Genomic DNA, 17,168 nt, shown 5'->3' with positions numbered 1-17,168 from the left:
TAAGAAAAAAATTCCCCCCTCCAGTCCTCTCCTTGCCTTTTTTGGGGGGTCAGAATTGATGAATGACCCCAGGCCCTGTTGCTGATGATCTGAATCCTTTCTGTGCATCTTCTTTTCCAATGCTAACAACATTCCCCAGTGGAAAATATAGGTGGCTGTTTAGTCAATAAAGACAGATAAAAACTTGGACCCTGATATGTAAAACTGATCTTTTTCTCTTGAAATTTTTATTAAATATGTGTGTTTGCACCCTATTTTTTGTAGTGGTACGGCTACACTTTGTTATGTCTTTGGAGTTAGAGACCTAATTTTGATTCCCCACTTATTAGCTGTGAGACCTTGGGCAAACGATTTATGTTCTGTGATACTCCATTTTCTTGCATGCTTTCTATATTTTAGATGCTGTGTTATATCCTTTACATGGATATTTTTTTATTCCTCAAAATCCTTATTAGATGGGTATGAATAAAATTCAAAAAACAACAATTAGTATATCTTTCAATTGCCAATCATACACATTTGTGTGCCTGCATATGTGCTCATGCACACACAGAGGGGAGGGGCGAGATCTGGAGCTGTGGTTCTCAAAGAGTGTTTTCGAGACACACCGCTAGCATTACTATCACTTTGGGGGAAGTTTTCAGAAATTCAGATGCTCAGGCCCCGCCTCAAGCCTAATGAATAAGAAATCCTATGGTTTGGTGATCTGTGTTACACTCTTCTGGTGATTCCAATGTACGCTGAAGTTAAAACCACGGTTTTGGAAGGCAGAAATGCCATGCTGATTTTTGTACACTCCACTAGAGGGTGCTACAGAATGTAAAGCGAGGTAATAAATGATATGTTTATTGAGACACCCTGCATATTTTATCAAAAATTTTTGTCCTTTCTCATTGATGTATAGTTGGCATACAATGTTATATTAGTTTCAGGTATACAACATCCTGCATGTTATCAGACCCATTTTAAGATTAAAAAACTAACGTATAGAGGTGTTCAGTTGTTTTCTTGGTGTGTACAAGAATGGGAGTCAGGATTTGAACTTTACCTGCTTCTCAAGCCCAGGCCCCTGACAGTACTCTGTTTTTCAGCTATAATAGCTTGTCTTTCTGGGCCTCAAAATATGTAACAGATACCTTGTTCCCTGCTTTGGATAACATTGACTAGAGCGCCAAGAACAGGGCAGGAAAGCAAACCAAATAAGTGGAAATATTTTGATGATTTCATACCCTCCCACATATCTGTTCTATAATAAGATATCATGTAAAGCTCATGAGTATTTTCCTTCTTGCTTTTATATTTCCCAAATGCTCTCTCTACTCTACACTTCTCTTTGTTAGTTTATGTCTGAACCTTATCTAAGTGTGGGAGAGAAATCAAGGTGGTGAGGAAACACAGTTGTTGAAAGCCTATTATGGGCCACACTGTATAGCTCTATACACATTAATCCCAACAATAGGCCTGTAAATTAGGTGATGATTATCATCATTTTATAGATGATGAAAGTGAGTTCTAGAGACTATAATTATTTTTCTTTGGTCATACAACTTGTAAGTGGTGGAGTCTGGGTAATTCCTTGTATATCTGACAGTATTACCTTGCTAAACTTTCTACTGCTCAGTTTTGAATCTTGTTTAGTTACTGTTTATGTAACTTTCATGTTATTTAATTTTTCTGAGCCTCAGTTTTACCATAAATTAAGTGGGAGCAAATATTCCTGCTTCATAATGTTAGAGTTGCAGTATCCAAAACAGTAGCCACTAGACACGTGGGTATTTAAATTTGAATTAAAGTTAAGTAAAATTAAAAATTCAGTTCCTCAGTTGTACTAACCACATTTCAAGGGCTCAATAGCTACTTAAGGCTAGTATTAGTACCATCTTGGACATCCACAGATACAAAACATCCCCACCATCCCAGAAAGCTCTATGGTACAGTGCTGATTTAGAGTATATAAAGTATGTAAAAGGACTTAGCATAATGTATAATTCATGGCAGGTGCCCAAGAAAAGTGATTTCCTTTGCTCTTTCCTTTCAGCATTAGGGCTAGGTATGTTCTGTTTTATTGACGGAGTCAGGAGAAGGGAGTAACTTACCCAATGTACTATAACAGAGGATATGTCTGGCATTGGGACCTACATCTCCTAACTCTCACTCCAATATTCTCTCTAACGGACCCATCCTTATGTGCTACTCTGTTGAATGAGATCTCAAGGCTGAGGATGTGAATAATGTGAATTAAGTTTGGAGTCAGGGTAGTAGCAGAAAAAGACAGGAGCTGAATGCCTTCTATGTGCCAGTCAGCACTGTGCTCAGTTCTTTACATTTATTATCTTAGGGAATCTTCACTGAAGCCCAGAGAAGTTAAATACTCACTTCAAGTTTCCAACTAGTAAATGGCAGAGCAAGCATTCACAAGCATTCAGACTTCTTTCTGACTCCAAAGCCCATGTTTTGTTTTGTTTTGTTTTCATTATGCAATGCTACCCTCTGCAATGTGAAAACTCTCCTGCCCCTTCCACTTACTAAGTAGGATAAAGCTTCAGCAGATTCCTGCTTCTTAGTGGGTCCTCAGAAAATGCAAGTTACTCTTCTTCCTTTTGCATTTATAGCTGAACCATTGTCTTCACAATCCGTTTCAACTGGAAGGGAAAGATAGCTGAAATTACTTTTTGTTTGGCTTCAAGACCCAAGTCCAGACAGAGAGTTTACAGTCCCAGCCTTCAGAGAAAATACCAAATGGCTCCAAGATCTCTCTCCGTTAATTTTCAAGATCCCCATTTGCTCATACAGTGCCTTTGTGCTCATTAGAAACCTGAGCCACCTGGGGGCAGACAAATTGTAGGGAAGTGTCCACTCCAGTGAAACAATGAGAAAAATATCTCTCTTTCTCAGGGGTGTTGGAGATAAAATATCTCTCTTTCTCAGGGGTGGTGCCCCACCAGGGCAGTGGAAGAATGAATTTCAGCCTCTGCGTGTTCCCTCTCATTGGGTACCCTTGTGCAGGGGGCACCCTGCCCTGCCTAACGGTATCTGTTGCCCTTACCTGGTGGCTAAGAGCCTTCCTAGGTCTGGAAGGTAGTGTCAGTCTTTTCTGGAGAGAGTAGATAGGGTCACCAGTATCCTCTCATGGCTTCTGGATAGTAGATGAAATTGTTGCATTCTTAGGTTATTTTGATATTTTTTCATTTGGTTCTTACTAGTTTATTGGATGATTTTTAAAAGACTTTGGTTAATTTATTTATTAATTTTTTTTTAAAGATTTTATTTATTTATTTGACAGAGACAGAGACAGCGAGAGCAGGAACACAAGCAGGGGGAGTGGGAGAGGGAGAAGCAGACCCCCCACCGAGCAGGGAGCCTGATGCGGGACTCGATCCCAGGACCCTGGGATCATGACCTGAGCCGACGGCAGTCGCTTAACCAACTGAGCCACCCAGGCGCCCAGACTTTGGTTAATTTAAAAGTTAAAAAAACTTAATATTTCAAGGCTAAGCAAAATGGTATTTCTTTAATAATAATGTTTTTCTATCTATTTATACCTGCCTCATTCCATAGGGATTTCACAAACCAGTTCAGCAAATTACTCTGCATCAGTCTAGTTTGCTAGCCTATGACAGGGCAAAGGATGGAAATAGTCATGGGAAAGTTTTATCCTTTTAAGGTATTCTCTTCTAGCTCTTGTCTCCTCCTACAATCAACCCACCCCTGCTTCCACTGACCCATCCATTTAGTAGAAAGAGGTTACTTCAAGTGACTGAGACCCTAAATCTAACCAATGTAGTCCTTGGGTGACCCTAAACATAATGCCTTGGTTTCCCCTTCCTGAGTCAGTAGTTTAGCATGCAATATACTGAAATTTGTGATTTTGTGAACCACAGGCTTTACTTGGAATCATCATGTTAAGTTATCCGTGTTACACATCAACCAACAGAGATGAGGACTGATTATCACCAGTGTATGTTGACTCCTACAATCTGATCATTGCCTCAAGAGGATGCCTTGAGCCAGTTTTCCAGAGATAACTTGTTTATGCTTATAACCTGCACCCACAGTCCCCATTTTATTGGGAATGAAGAAAGCTATGTCTTTTGAAAACTTCAGCTGCCATATTATTAAGGAGGACAAACCAGTAGTACTTAAAGTGCTGCATCTTCAAATTGTTGAAGCTTTATGATGTGTACATGGGGGTTCGTTATACTATTATTTCTATTTCTGTGTATTTTTTGAAGTCTTCCATAATAAAACATTTAAAAACAACAACAAAAAAGTGCTCCATCATTCAGGAGGAGGAGAACACACATAGGTTTCTCTTTAGAAGAGTACTAATTAACCTAGGGGTGGGGTGGAATGTACACCCCATTGGTAGTGATGTGCCATGTAAAAATCTGGGGAGGGGAGATTTTAAATTGAAAAGGCCTGTGCATCAGACACTCCGATAAGATCTTCAAGAAGGAGAATCTCCTCTGGCCCGTAGTCCCCCTCCACCAGACCCCTGAAGAAGCTGCTGTAATCAGCCACTATTAGTGAAAGAAGTGTATCATATCCCTTGGGCATTTGGGAGTAGGGGGAGTTTGAAAACCATGGAAAACCAGGCATCAGGTAATTGATGGAAGCTGTGTTAGCCAGCAGGCAGAGAATCACAGGCAAAGGGAACCTGGGGGCAAGAGACAGCTAGTAGTATAAAAAGGCTTCATTCTCATCCCAGGTGAGTGCTGGAGAGGGCAAACCTACCAAGAAAGGAGGGGCCCAGGGAGCAGAATATGTGGCAAAGAAGACCCCACTTAGAATCTCAAAAGGTATTCTTTGAAGACTCCAGAGTACACACACACACACACACAGACACATATGTGCACGCACGCATACATGCACTCATACCCAAGGACCTGGAACCTGTCTGCTGAGCTTGGAAAGGTAGGCTCCATAAAGTACAGATTGAAAACTATGTGGTTTGGTTCTTGTCGTTGTACTTTTACTGTGCCACTGAGCAAAGAAGGGTATTGGTACACTGCTGGGAGTGAGACATGGTTGGAGAGGTGGGGCATTGTTAAGGTGTGGGGACCTAGGAGGACATGTTCTTTCAAGGCCCTGAATGTTGAGGTAACATGATTAGAAACTGGGGACAGAGAAGAGAGCAAGGGCAGTTCCTAAAAAGGTACAAAGCCGAGATTCACCCAGCGGCTCCTAGGCCAGAGTTGTGGGTGGGACGTCAGTGAGACCCAGGCGGGTGCCGCCAGCTTTCAATAGAGCTGGTCTGTGAAACTTGGCTGGGAGGACAGAGGAAGATTGATGTTTGCTTCAGAGTGGGGCTGTCAGCTGTGCTCACCACCTCACCATGGTCCCAGCTGTAAACAAAAGTCCTGGCCCTTCATGGCACTGCAGAGCCGTCCAGGCTGGCGTAAGTCTCTGAGGACAGCTAGACCATTTTCTCATCCTGGCTGACAACCAGAAGACAGAAGAAACAATAGAAGGTGGTGGTGGTGGTGAGAGGGGGGCAGGATTGGAAGGGGGTGAGAAGCAGTGACCAGTGGGAAGGAGCTGTCGATTTCAAATCTTAGGTCTTTGGATGCAAGTAACAGAAATCTTTCAGAGAAAGCAGACCCCTTTCGATGTCAGCTTCACAGATAATAGTGAGTTACTAAAGGAGCCCTGCAGGGACTACAGTGCCTCATTCACTCATTCATTCATTCATTCATTCTTTTTTTTTCCAGTAGGCTCCACACCCAATATGGGGCTTGAATTCATGACCCTGAGATCAAGAGTTGCATGCTCCACTGACTGAGCCAGCCATTCATTCATTTAATAAGAGTAACTTAATGTACCCATCACTGGGCTAGGTACCCAGGATGATGCCAAAGTAATAGAAGACAGTTCATAAATTCAAGGATCTTACAGGGAGTTGGGGATATGTGAAAAGTTAAGTAAAAATACTAAATAGTGTATCTTTAAATGCTAAGTGACAAACATGGGATAGGAGTTTAGAAGCAAGAGAAGCCATATCTGGGCATGATCAGAGAAGGTGGGATTTGAGATGGCCTTAGAATGATAGACGTGATTTGCCTAGAAGGAAAAGGAAGTTGGCATTCCAGGCTGGGGCCAGAGCATTACAAAAATGAGGACTGCTTTGGCTAAAGCAAAAAGTTATTGTGTCAGAGACTTTCTTCAACTCCTCACCCCCGAACTCATCACCATAGCTAACCCAGACTTTGGGTACTCGAAATGTCACATCTTCAGGAAGATTTCCTTGATTTCCAGGTTAAGTACCCTTGCTTTATGTTCCTCTAGCACCCACTACTTTCCACTTTTTAAGCTATGACTATTTCCAACTAATGACTTACTCTTGTCTCCCTACAATTTTTTTCCCACACTGCACTCAGAATGTTCTTTGCAAAATGCAAATCTGTTACAACACTTCCTTCTTTAAAACTCTCTTCCTCGACCCTTTCATTCTCCTTTGCCTCCCTTTATGTCCTTCCTGCTTCCATTCCTCTTACTTTCCCTTTAGGTCATATCTTAAATGTCTCTGTCTCAGGGAAGCCTTCCAGGACATCCCTTCCCCAAAATTCAACCACAACTAGTTCAAGTCCCTCTCTTAAATATTTCCATAATACTTCCACATTTTCTCCATTTTATTATTCTCTAATAACAGTCCAAGTTTGTCTCCCCCACCAGAATATAAGCCCTCTGAGGCCAGGGCTATGTTTCTTCTTCATAGTGTGTTGCCCTATATTTAGTACAATGCCTGGCATATTGTGGTAGGTGCTCCACAAAAATTTATGAATGAATCCAAGGGAGATGAGGCAATATTGGTAGGTGAAAGCCAGCCTGAAGAGATTGTTCTTACATCTAGGGGCAAAGAGAACGCTTTAAAAGTTTTTGATTATGGAATGAAGAAATAATTACATAACACTGACTTTTAAAAAACAACAAAAAAACTATTCAAACAAAACCCAAAGAGCTCCAACCTCAGCTTACCCCAAGCCCTAGCCTCCTGATTATCTTGTGACTCATATTCTCTCATACCTGGTCCTGATACCACTTACTCCTCCAAAAACACAAGAAAACTTACTCATTGATTATTCCAACCAGAGAGATTTGGCACTAGAACCAAAAGCACTTACTTTAACACTTGCGTTTGTTCATTCAGCTGATATTTATTGTCCACCTCCATTGTTTTAAGCACTGTGCTCTTAGTTACAGAAGAAGAAGATATTCCTACCTTAATGGAGTTCACAACTGAGTGCACTCTTCATACTGATCACTCATTTCATAGCTTCAAATTTCTAGTGAGGGATTTTGCCTTACCTGGGCTCGATTAGGGAGACTTTTCAGGGCATTAAGAGCCTGAATCTCCGGGTTAGATCCTCTGTAAAACCAGGAGTCAGACTCAGAGAATGGATGCTTATGCCGACCTACACTAGACTTTTACCCTTCCATGAGGAGACTAAATGGCAGGGTGGAGAATGTCTGTAAGGGCATCCAGGGAATAGCCATTCCTTAACCTTATGAGGCTGGGCCTAATAAAGCAAACAGGTCTCCAAGGTGTACCCCTTGAGTGAACCAGAGTGGAGGAACTCAAGGAATGACAGGAAAAAGAATTAGATTTTCCCATAAAAATTGAAGAGTTGTTCTGTCCCCTGAGGGGATCTGAAACAAAAATATGGCTCCAAGAAACCTTCCAAAGATAATCAGAAAGTACCCACCGTCACCCTGGGGTAGATATGAATGCCAGGGGATGGCTGCTTTTCATCTTAGATTCATTTCCCAAATGGTTAGGAAGATAGCAAATGGGGATGTTGGAAAGGCAGTGCACCTCTGCCCTGCTCCAAGGAAGAGTAAAGGGAAGAAATGGAAACTGTTTTGTAGTTGTAGTCCTAACTGATTATCTCTTGGTTGAGGGATAATATCAAAAAATGGTATTAGTAACATTTTGAAAATACGTTCATTGGTTTTGACTCTCTCTCCCTTAAATCCTTTACCCTGAATATGAATCCATCACCAGGCTATCAGGGAGAGAGAATACGGAAGTAGCAGATAGACATGAATGAGATAAATGTCCATAATTCATTGCTCTTCTCTGTTAGGTGGCCTTGGATAAAGAGGGTTCATACATCTGGAATTTGAAATCCTAAGAGATGGGCAGGAAGAAGTCAGTAGAGTATATTTCATAGAAGGATAACAATGTATTCTGAAACCATATTGTATCCTTCCTTAAAGGACAAACCTGAAGCTTAAGCCACTCAAGTGGTCATAACAGGTTATGTTTCTTCTACGGAAAGGCTAAAAGAAGTATAAGCCTAAGGGATTCACAAATAAATTCACAAGGGAACCCCGGAAGACAATGAGTTTGTAGAATTTGGAGCTTGGCATGACCATTTTTAAAAATAATTTTATTTTTAGGTAATATCTACACCCAACGTGGGGCTCAAACTTAGAGCCCTAAGATCAAGAGTCACATGCTCTACCAACTGAGCCAGCCAGGCACCCCTTGGCATGACAATTTTATACCTGTCATATCCTAACAGGTGCCAAGATTTGAGCTATCCTCTTTCTATGGGGACTGTGGATATCTAATATGGGTATCAGCCAATGATTAACATGGCAGAGATTGAGGATTGAATGGTCATCACAAAGGCCATTTCTTCAGCTACAGATTACCTTTGGCCTTTATTTTTTATTTTTTTAAAGATTTTATTTATTTATTTGAGAGAGAGACTGAGAGAGAGAGCACATGAGAGGGGGGAGGGTCGGGAGGGTCAGAGGGAGAAGCAGACTCCCTGCTGAGCAGGGAGCCTGATGCGGGACTCCATCCAGGGACTCCAGGATCATGACCTGAGCCAAAGGCAGTCACTTAACCAACTGAGCCACCCAGGCGCCCTACCTTTGGCCTTTAAATCGTCTGTAGTCTATGTGTCACAGCAGTCTCAGAAATGTGCCTCTGAAGCTGATATGATATGACACACTTCGGTCCTTCGCTTTCTATTCCATTCTTTCCCTTTATAACTTAATTAAGTTGGGAAAAAAAAGGAATTACACCTAGGGCCTGGGGGCCCTCAGTGTCCCCATGTTGTCTGATAAGCAGACCAGACTAAATGATCTGAGAAGGCCCTTCAAGCTCTGTTGTGCCAGGTTCTGGGATTCCAAGACATTGTGATCCATTGACCCAGTTGCATTATGGGGAATCCCATGAGAGATTAGTTTTCTAAAAGAGCCAATTGTTTGTTTCTCTGTGTGGGAATAGTGGTAAATGCAGTCAAGATAGCAAATGTGCTGCTGTGACCAAAGTTCCCAAGCATTCTTGCCCTTCTGATGGTCAGGGCTGTCTTTATAATAATGATTCTCACTGCCTGAAGTAGTTAGGATTAATGCTAAATTGAAGACTGATAAGACTATGATCAGTCAGCAAAACATTATCAGTAAGTGAAAGGGGAGGGAGGCTAATAAAAATTCAGGACTTCTGTGGGTTGATAATTTGAAGGACAGCGTAGAATCAGAAAGATGCCCAATTGCTAGATTCCTTTGTCATGACTGTCTTTCATTTTGGACTATTCTCAAAAAAATAAGTCTTCCTATATACTATTATTCAAATAATACAGTTCTAACACCCCTTGACCTGTTAAATGAATTACCTCTGAAAGTTGTAGATGACGTAGTTTTGTTTCTCATATTTTTATAAGCAGGAGTAACCTCTCTTCTTGCTTCCCCTATCCCTACCCCAAACAAAATATTATGGTGAACTAAATATATCAGCCGAAAGTAGAGTTAGTCTGACTAAAATGTGTGTATAGTGTGTGGCGGGAGGAGAAGAGGGACTTCCTGTTCTTTTTTTTTAAAGATTTTATTTATTTCTTTGAGAGAGAGAACACAGAGGGAGAGTGAGAGGGAGAATAGACTCCCTGCTGAACAGAGAGCCCGATGGGGGGCTTGATCCCAGGACCCTGAAATCACGACCTGAGCCGAAGGCAGCCACTTAACTGACTGAGCCACCCAGGTGCTCCTGGGACTGCCTGTTCTAAGGTTTCTTGAAGCTGACTTTGAAAATCCCTTGCCCAGTAAATGGGGGCATTGAACTGAAAAATGGGAAACCTGTGTTTTGGTTTTGCCACTGTCACTAACTCATCGTGAGACTTGGGTAAGTCACTTGGCCTCTCTGAGCCTCATTTCTTCATCTCTTGCATGGATACATGGTTATTTTACCTCAAAGGTTTACTTTGAGAATGACATACCACCTAACTTCTTTGAAAAGAAAAAAACTACAAGCATGCTTGTTACCTTGATAGTATAGTCCCTCATGACAACCTGTGCAAAGTAAGTATAGTTGGTGAGAACTGATGCTGCAATTGGGTGCTTGAAAATTTTTTTTTTGAAGAACCACAGTGCTCACTACTTAAAAGAAATTATCTAGCAAACACTAATTCATTTCATGCTGTGAGCTTGGTGTGGGGAATTCAAAAATAAGTACATGATAATCCTTGACCTCAAACTCATATATATGTGTGAGGGAAACAGACAAGTAATATATAATCTTACAAGTATAAATAAATAGCTATGTACAGAGTGTTATTGGAGAACCCAAATTTGTCTGGGTGTGGAGGTGACAAGGGTTTGAGACGCTTCACAGAAAATGTGTATCTGGTTAGTCTTGACAGATGAGTAGGGATCTCAGGTGGAAGAGGTCATAGGAGGGCATTTAAAAGCCTAGGGAACAGCAAAGGCACAGAACATTAAACAGGATGAATTACTGAGTTCAAATAATTGTGGGTGAACTGGCATGGCCAAATGCAGGGTGCATTTAGGGAGCAAGGGGATTGATGAGAGAAGAGGCTGGAGGAACTGGCAGGGGCCAGAGCAAAAAAATCTCTTGGAGGTCAATTTAAGGAATGTGGACTTTTTTCCTGAGGACAATAGGGAGCTATTGATGGATTCAAAGTAAGGAAGTGTCATAAATAGATTTATGTTTTAGAAAGGTCAAGTTGGCAATAGTGTGAAGGATACAAAGTAATATTGGAATCAAGAGTTGAACCAAGATGAGTCAGGAGAATAGAGAAGGAGGGACAGACTTCAAAATATTTGAAAGGTAGACTCAACAGGACTTGGTGATTGATTTGATCTGAGGGCTATGGAAGAGGGGGTTGTCAAGGATAACTCCCAAGTTTCTGGCTTAGGTGACTGGGTAGTCCCACTGATCAAGATTGGAAGGATTGGGAGAGGAGTCGAGGAGGAAGTTTGAAGGAAATTGTGAATTGTTTGGCTGTAGACATGTTGAATTTGAAGTATTTGCGGGATATCCAGTAGAAAGATTAAATAGAGAATTGGAAAATAGGACTAGATTGATGGAGAGTCTGAACTGAAGGCAGAAATTCAAGAATCATTTGCATACAGGTTATCACAGCCATGGAAATAGTTGAGAACAGCCAAGCAGTAAGTGGGCAACAAGGAGAGGTGAAAGTCAAAGATAAAATCCTGGAGAATAAGGAACACCAAGAAGCAATGGCCAGAGGAGCAAGAGAAGAAACTGGAGAATGAAAGCCAAGGAAGAAGAGAATTTCAAAGAAGCCGTGACAGCTCTGACAAATCTTACAGGAAGTCATGAAACATTAGGACAGAGAAGTATTGACTTGACATAGCAATTAAGAAGGCAGAGTGAAGAACATGGGAAAAGCATTTTCAGGAGGGAGTTAAGGGGAGGAAGCAGAGGATAGATTACAGTGTGTTAAGGAGTAAATGGTAGTCATGAGCATGTGGAAACATCTAATAAGGATAACCCTTTTAAGAAACTTGGTGATGAATGGAAAGACAGCAATAGATCAATGGGTATAGGGAAACTCAGGGTCAAATGAAGGGTGGTTTTGATTTTATTTTTCATTTTTTAAAAAGATTTTGTTTTTAAGTAATCTCTACACCCAATGTGAGGTTCAAATCCACAACCCTGAAATCAAGAGTTGGATGCTCTACTGACTAAGCCATGCCCAGTGTGGAGCCCAACATGGGGCTTGCACTCAGAACATTGAGATCAAGACCTGAGCTGAGATGGAGAGTCAGACGCTTGGGGCACCTGGTTTTGGCTCAGGTCATGATCTCAGGGTTGTGAGATCGAGCCCTGTGTCGGGCTCTGAACTCAACACAGAGTCTGCTTGTGTTTATCTCTCCCTCTGCCCTGTTGTGCACCACCCCCCGCACCTCAAATAATTAAATTTTTTAAAAAGTCGGATGCTTAACTGACTGAGCCACCCAGGTGCCCCGATTTTTAATTTCATTATATTTTTAAAAGATTTTTTATTTTTATTTATTTTTAGAGAGAGAGAGCAGGGGGAAGGGCAGAGGGAGAGAGAGAATCTCAAGCAGACTCTCGCTGAGTGGGGAGCCCAAGTCGGGGCTGAATCCCTTGACCCTGAGAACAGGACCGGAGTCAAAATCAAGAATTGGATGCTTAACCGACTAAGCCAGCCAGACACCCCCCTATTTTTCATTTTAAATGGGAGAGATTTTCCCTCTTTCTCTTCCCTCCCTCCCCTTCCCTCCCCTCCCCTCTCATTCCTACTTTTCTCCCCGCTTTGCTCCTTCTTCTTTTCTTCCACCTCCTCTTCCTTCTTCTTCTCTCTCTTTGAAAAAGCTAAGGCTCAGAAAGAGATTAAGCAACTTGTCATGGTTACATAATTTGTAAGCCTGTTATATGCTAGCAGGAAGAACCCAGTGACAGTAGAGATTGAAAATATAAAAGAGAGGTGATTTTAACTTGACCCTTTTTGTGAGTGTGGACTCAGCAAAATGAGACACACAAAATGGAAATCTGAAGTTCCAATCTGGTCCATATGCTAGGAATTTGACAGGTATAAAAGAGAAACTATGATGATGTGGCCTGCTCATATAATAGCTAATCTTTATTAAGCGCTTACTATGTGCCAAGCACTGAGTTAAACACTTCGCCTGAGTTATCTCATTTTTATTCCCACAACATCCCTATGAGGCAGATACTATTAATCACCTTCATTTAACAGATGTGGACATTGATTAACAGAATGTTCAATGATTTGCTCAAGGCCACATAGTTACTGTGTGCTGGATCTTTCAGAGCCTTCAAATGACCTTCTAGAAGAGGAAACTGAGGCTGAGGGAGGTGAAGTCATTTGCTCAAGAGCCCTGTATCTAGTGAGGATTGGACCTGTATTGCAAACCCAGGCTCTGTCTGGTACCAAAACCATGCTTTTAATCACTTCACTGTCATGAATGGAAGCTATTAAAATAAAGAATATGTGCATATTTTTCTAGATCCAGATCTGTAAGGCAAAATGTTCCTTGAATTTAAGTGGTCCTAAGAATTGCCCTTATTCCAGGGAATTGATAGTGAGAGTAAGTACTTCCTTGTAATGTACCACACAGTATAATGCAGGCTGGGCATTTGTAGAAAGCCTCATGCTGAAAGCAGAGACTGAAAAAAACCAGAACTACTTAGGCAGAGTGGCAACAGCTGAGTTCTCATGTGACTTTTTCAGGTGGCCTTTTCAGCAGCCATACTTCTGTCCTTCCGTGCAGAGAATACTCTGAATGAGAAAGCTCCTGGCTCAGGTGTCTTTCCTCCTCCTGGCCTAAGATTTGCTAACAAGCTGTTCTGATGCCACTAGCCCAAGTCTATAGACTGTAAATGTTATCCTAGATGTGAAGTATAATAGAGCAAGCAGTGTGGGGCTGGGAAGAACATCCCTTTAGGGATGACTGGCTCTCTGGTGGGAACAGCATGTGGATCAGGAGAGGCATATTGTTGTACTGCCCAAATCCCCACTTCTGTACTCACTTGTCACTGCCAGAGTTTTCATTTGTTGGTTGGTTTTTGAAACATAGCTTGACACTAGTTTTCATATTTGGAATAGTATTTTTTTTTTAAATATTTTATTTATTTATTTGCATGAGAGAGAATGAGAGAGAGCACATGAGAGGGGGGAGGGTCAGAGGGAGAAGCAGACTCCCCGCCGAGCAGGGAGCCCGATGTGGGACTCGATCCCAGGACTCCAGGATCATGACCTGAGCTGAAGGCAGTCGCTTAACCAACTGAGCCACCCAGGCGCCCGATATTTGGAATAGTATTAATGTTTAATCAGATCATTATCATTCTTTATTCAACAATGCAATTTACCAGGTTTTGATGTTTTCTTAACTTTGGTTCTGTTATATCCAAGGACCAGCTTGGGTGTGTGTGCATGCACATGTGTGTGTGAATTCTCTCTGTTTTGATAAGTCCCCTTCCAGGTCTATTTTTTCTGTAATCAATAGGTTAATGGAAAGGGAATGAATAGAAATGTGGTCTCTAATAAACCGCGTGAGAAGTCATGTTTTCATTCTATATATACATATTGAGCATGCTATGTATCAGGAGCTGTGTGAACTAAAAAGCTGTATAAAATGCAGTCCCTGCTGTCAAAGACCTTATTCTACATTTCTTCCATTCAGCAAGTGATAATACTACCTGGGTTCCTAATCCCTTATTGTTCTCCTGGTTGGCTGATTTGTCTTTCATCAGCAGTGGAGCCTAGGAAGATCTTTAATCTCAACATAGTGGATTTGAATTTAAGATTTTGATAGCCAGAAATAAGATAATAATAATTACAATGTTGATAATAGTAAATTGAGAATGAAGAAAGGAAAGTGGGGACACATATAAAGATTCCCAGGAGGTGATAGGTTCTGGACAAAGTTGGGATATTTGCATGGCTCAGTGAAAAGAGAATATAATTTCAAGAGTCAACTTAATATTTCAACTAGAAGAGTATCAGTTCTTTGGTGATAGATGGGGGGAAAGGCTTATGGGAGAAAGTAAAAGGAATAAATTGTATTCACTACCTTTCTTCCACATGAAAAGCTCTTTTTGATTTGACTGTGAATTCTGGGAGAGCAAGAGGCCTTGCTAGTGGATTGAGGGGAAAGAGAAAGACAGAACACTGGTTTTCCAAAGAGTGGAGCAAACTGAAGGGAAGATGGAGGTGCAGATAGCCATAATAACAACTGAATAAAGTCTCTTCTCTGAAAAAATATATGCATAAAATATTTAACTGACATTAAAGATTAACAATGAATTAGTGAAAACACCCAAAACACTTTATTTATGTAGGAAGTTTTTTTTCCCCTTTAGAAAATATGCTGTTTTGGGGTGCCTGGCTGGCTCAGTCAGTGGAGCATGATTTTTGAACTCAGGGTCATGAGTTCAGGCCCCATGTTAGGTGGGAAGCCTACTTAAAAAAAAGAAAAAAATGTTTTAAAACTTAAAATCACTTTTATATGTGACTCAGTCAGAAAGTAGGTTCCAGTAGTTCCTCCAGGTCTCTGGAGGGGTAAGTACTATGAGGGTAAATGGAAGTGACCTTCAGGTGAGTCTCTTCTATCACCTCCTGCCAACTCACTGTGGTGAAAAGGGTCCAAGTTCAAGAATGTCACGATTGAATGGATTGCTAGGTGTCAGATGTTTCCAGTGGGACCCAGCTTTCCCATCTCCCCCCATGCATGTGTGGGAAGGAGGAGGAAAATGAAAGCCATTTGCACCTGATTCTGACGCCATGTGTCTCCCTTCTCCCCTTGGGGGCTCTGATGGGAAGGGACAGTACCTTCCACCTGGCATTGCCTCTGAGTAGCTTTGTGGACTCCTTTGGGCTATTATGTTGGTTGGTACTTTGGCTTCTTTGGCTCCCAGCACCAGCTGATGCCCTGATCTGAGTCCCAGTTGGGCAGGCTCTATTGCTCCGTGCTGTAGCTGTCTCCAGGGCATTGTTCTTGAGACTTCCAACAGGGCAGATTTGTGCAGTTTGGCCCATCTGGACAAGATCTATAACAAGTAGAGCTCTGTGCAGTAAGCTCATCTCCATAGTCCACCCCCCACTACCCCCGCCTTCGGGCTGCAGCAGCCTGACACTCCAGCCCTGCCATGGAGAGTATCAAAGAGATACTCTCTGCTCCTTTCAAAGGGGTATTGCTTGTAGCCTCTCATTGATTGGCACTACCTGGGCAGAAATGGGAAAACAGGGACTCTCTGCCCTCTTAATTTAATCTCCTCCCTTAAGCCAGTCCTTTAGTTTTGAATCTCATTGGCACCAGAGTTATAATTAATATCATCAGCAAGGTTAACTCCTGGTCCAGCTACCCTGGTCAGCCCAGAATTCTCTCCTCAAAGCCAAGAGATAGACAAGAGGAGTATCTCAGTGAACAGGAAAGAGCAGACAAGCTCAATAGGACAAAGGGGAAAGAAAGGTGAATGCTTGCTTTGACTACAGAATTTGCTTTGGTCATTGGATTTATTTACTTTCAACTTAGAACACAATTTTGAGGATGAGAGGGAGGAAATGGGAGGGAGGAATGAAGCAGAGGGAGAGAGGGAGAGAGGGAGGGAGAGAGATTGGACTCACATAGTTAATTATTCTAGGTCCAGAGAAAAGGGCAAGATATTTAAGAGATAATTTGATCACCTGTCTTCCAGCTGTTAGCCCTGTACTTTAATATTCCCTTTTTGAGTTCTTCATAGTTGGGTCACTTCAAAAGATTCAGCATACCAGACCCATGCTTCCCCATGTCCCAGTGGTATTTTAGGCCTGAAATGGGCTCTTCCACACCCTCTCTATTCTGACATTTCTGGTAGCTTCAACTGACTGCCACCCTTCTTCACTGTGGAATGAGAAGGGAAACAAGGGAAGGGTAAAGAAATAACTCCAACTTATGGCTCTTTAACTTCTACAACTACTGCCCTGAGGTTGGTCAAGCCAATGTTTGTCCAGGATAGGGGTCCTCTATATGCCTAGTTCCTTTCTGGGAAGCTTGAAACCCACTTTATCCTGGACAAGGTTGAATGGCACTATTATTTGCTCACTAAAAGAAGGTTACAGAGCAAGTTAAAAATGAGGGGCCCTGGGAAATAAGGAGACTTTGGAGAAAAAGAAAAAACAAACGAAAGTCCAGCCAACAAAAGATTCTCCAAGGATAGTTTCTATATTTTACTCCTCCTGGGTCCTACTACCTTGGATCTCACTTTTCTTGAAAGTTTTATAGCATTGTTGAGAAGTTTCTTAAAGAGTAAGCATTTTTCTCTTTTTACACTCCCCAACAGCCAAACACACTTTGTCACCATATTAGGTAGGGAACAAAACAAATATTTCTGAGACCTGGAAGTTCAGATGGATGTGGAAGGGTGG

The sequence above is a fragment of the Leptonychotes weddellii genome, chromosome X, assembly GCF_054177405.1.
Source record: "Leptonychotes weddellii isolate Sample4059 chromosome X, ASM5417740v2, whole genome shotgun sequence".
NCBI classification, from domain to species: Eukaryota; Metazoa; Chordata; class Mammalia; order Carnivora; family Phocidae; genus Leptonychotes; species Leptonychotes weddellii.
Note: the sequence above shows the minus strand (reverse complement) of the source record.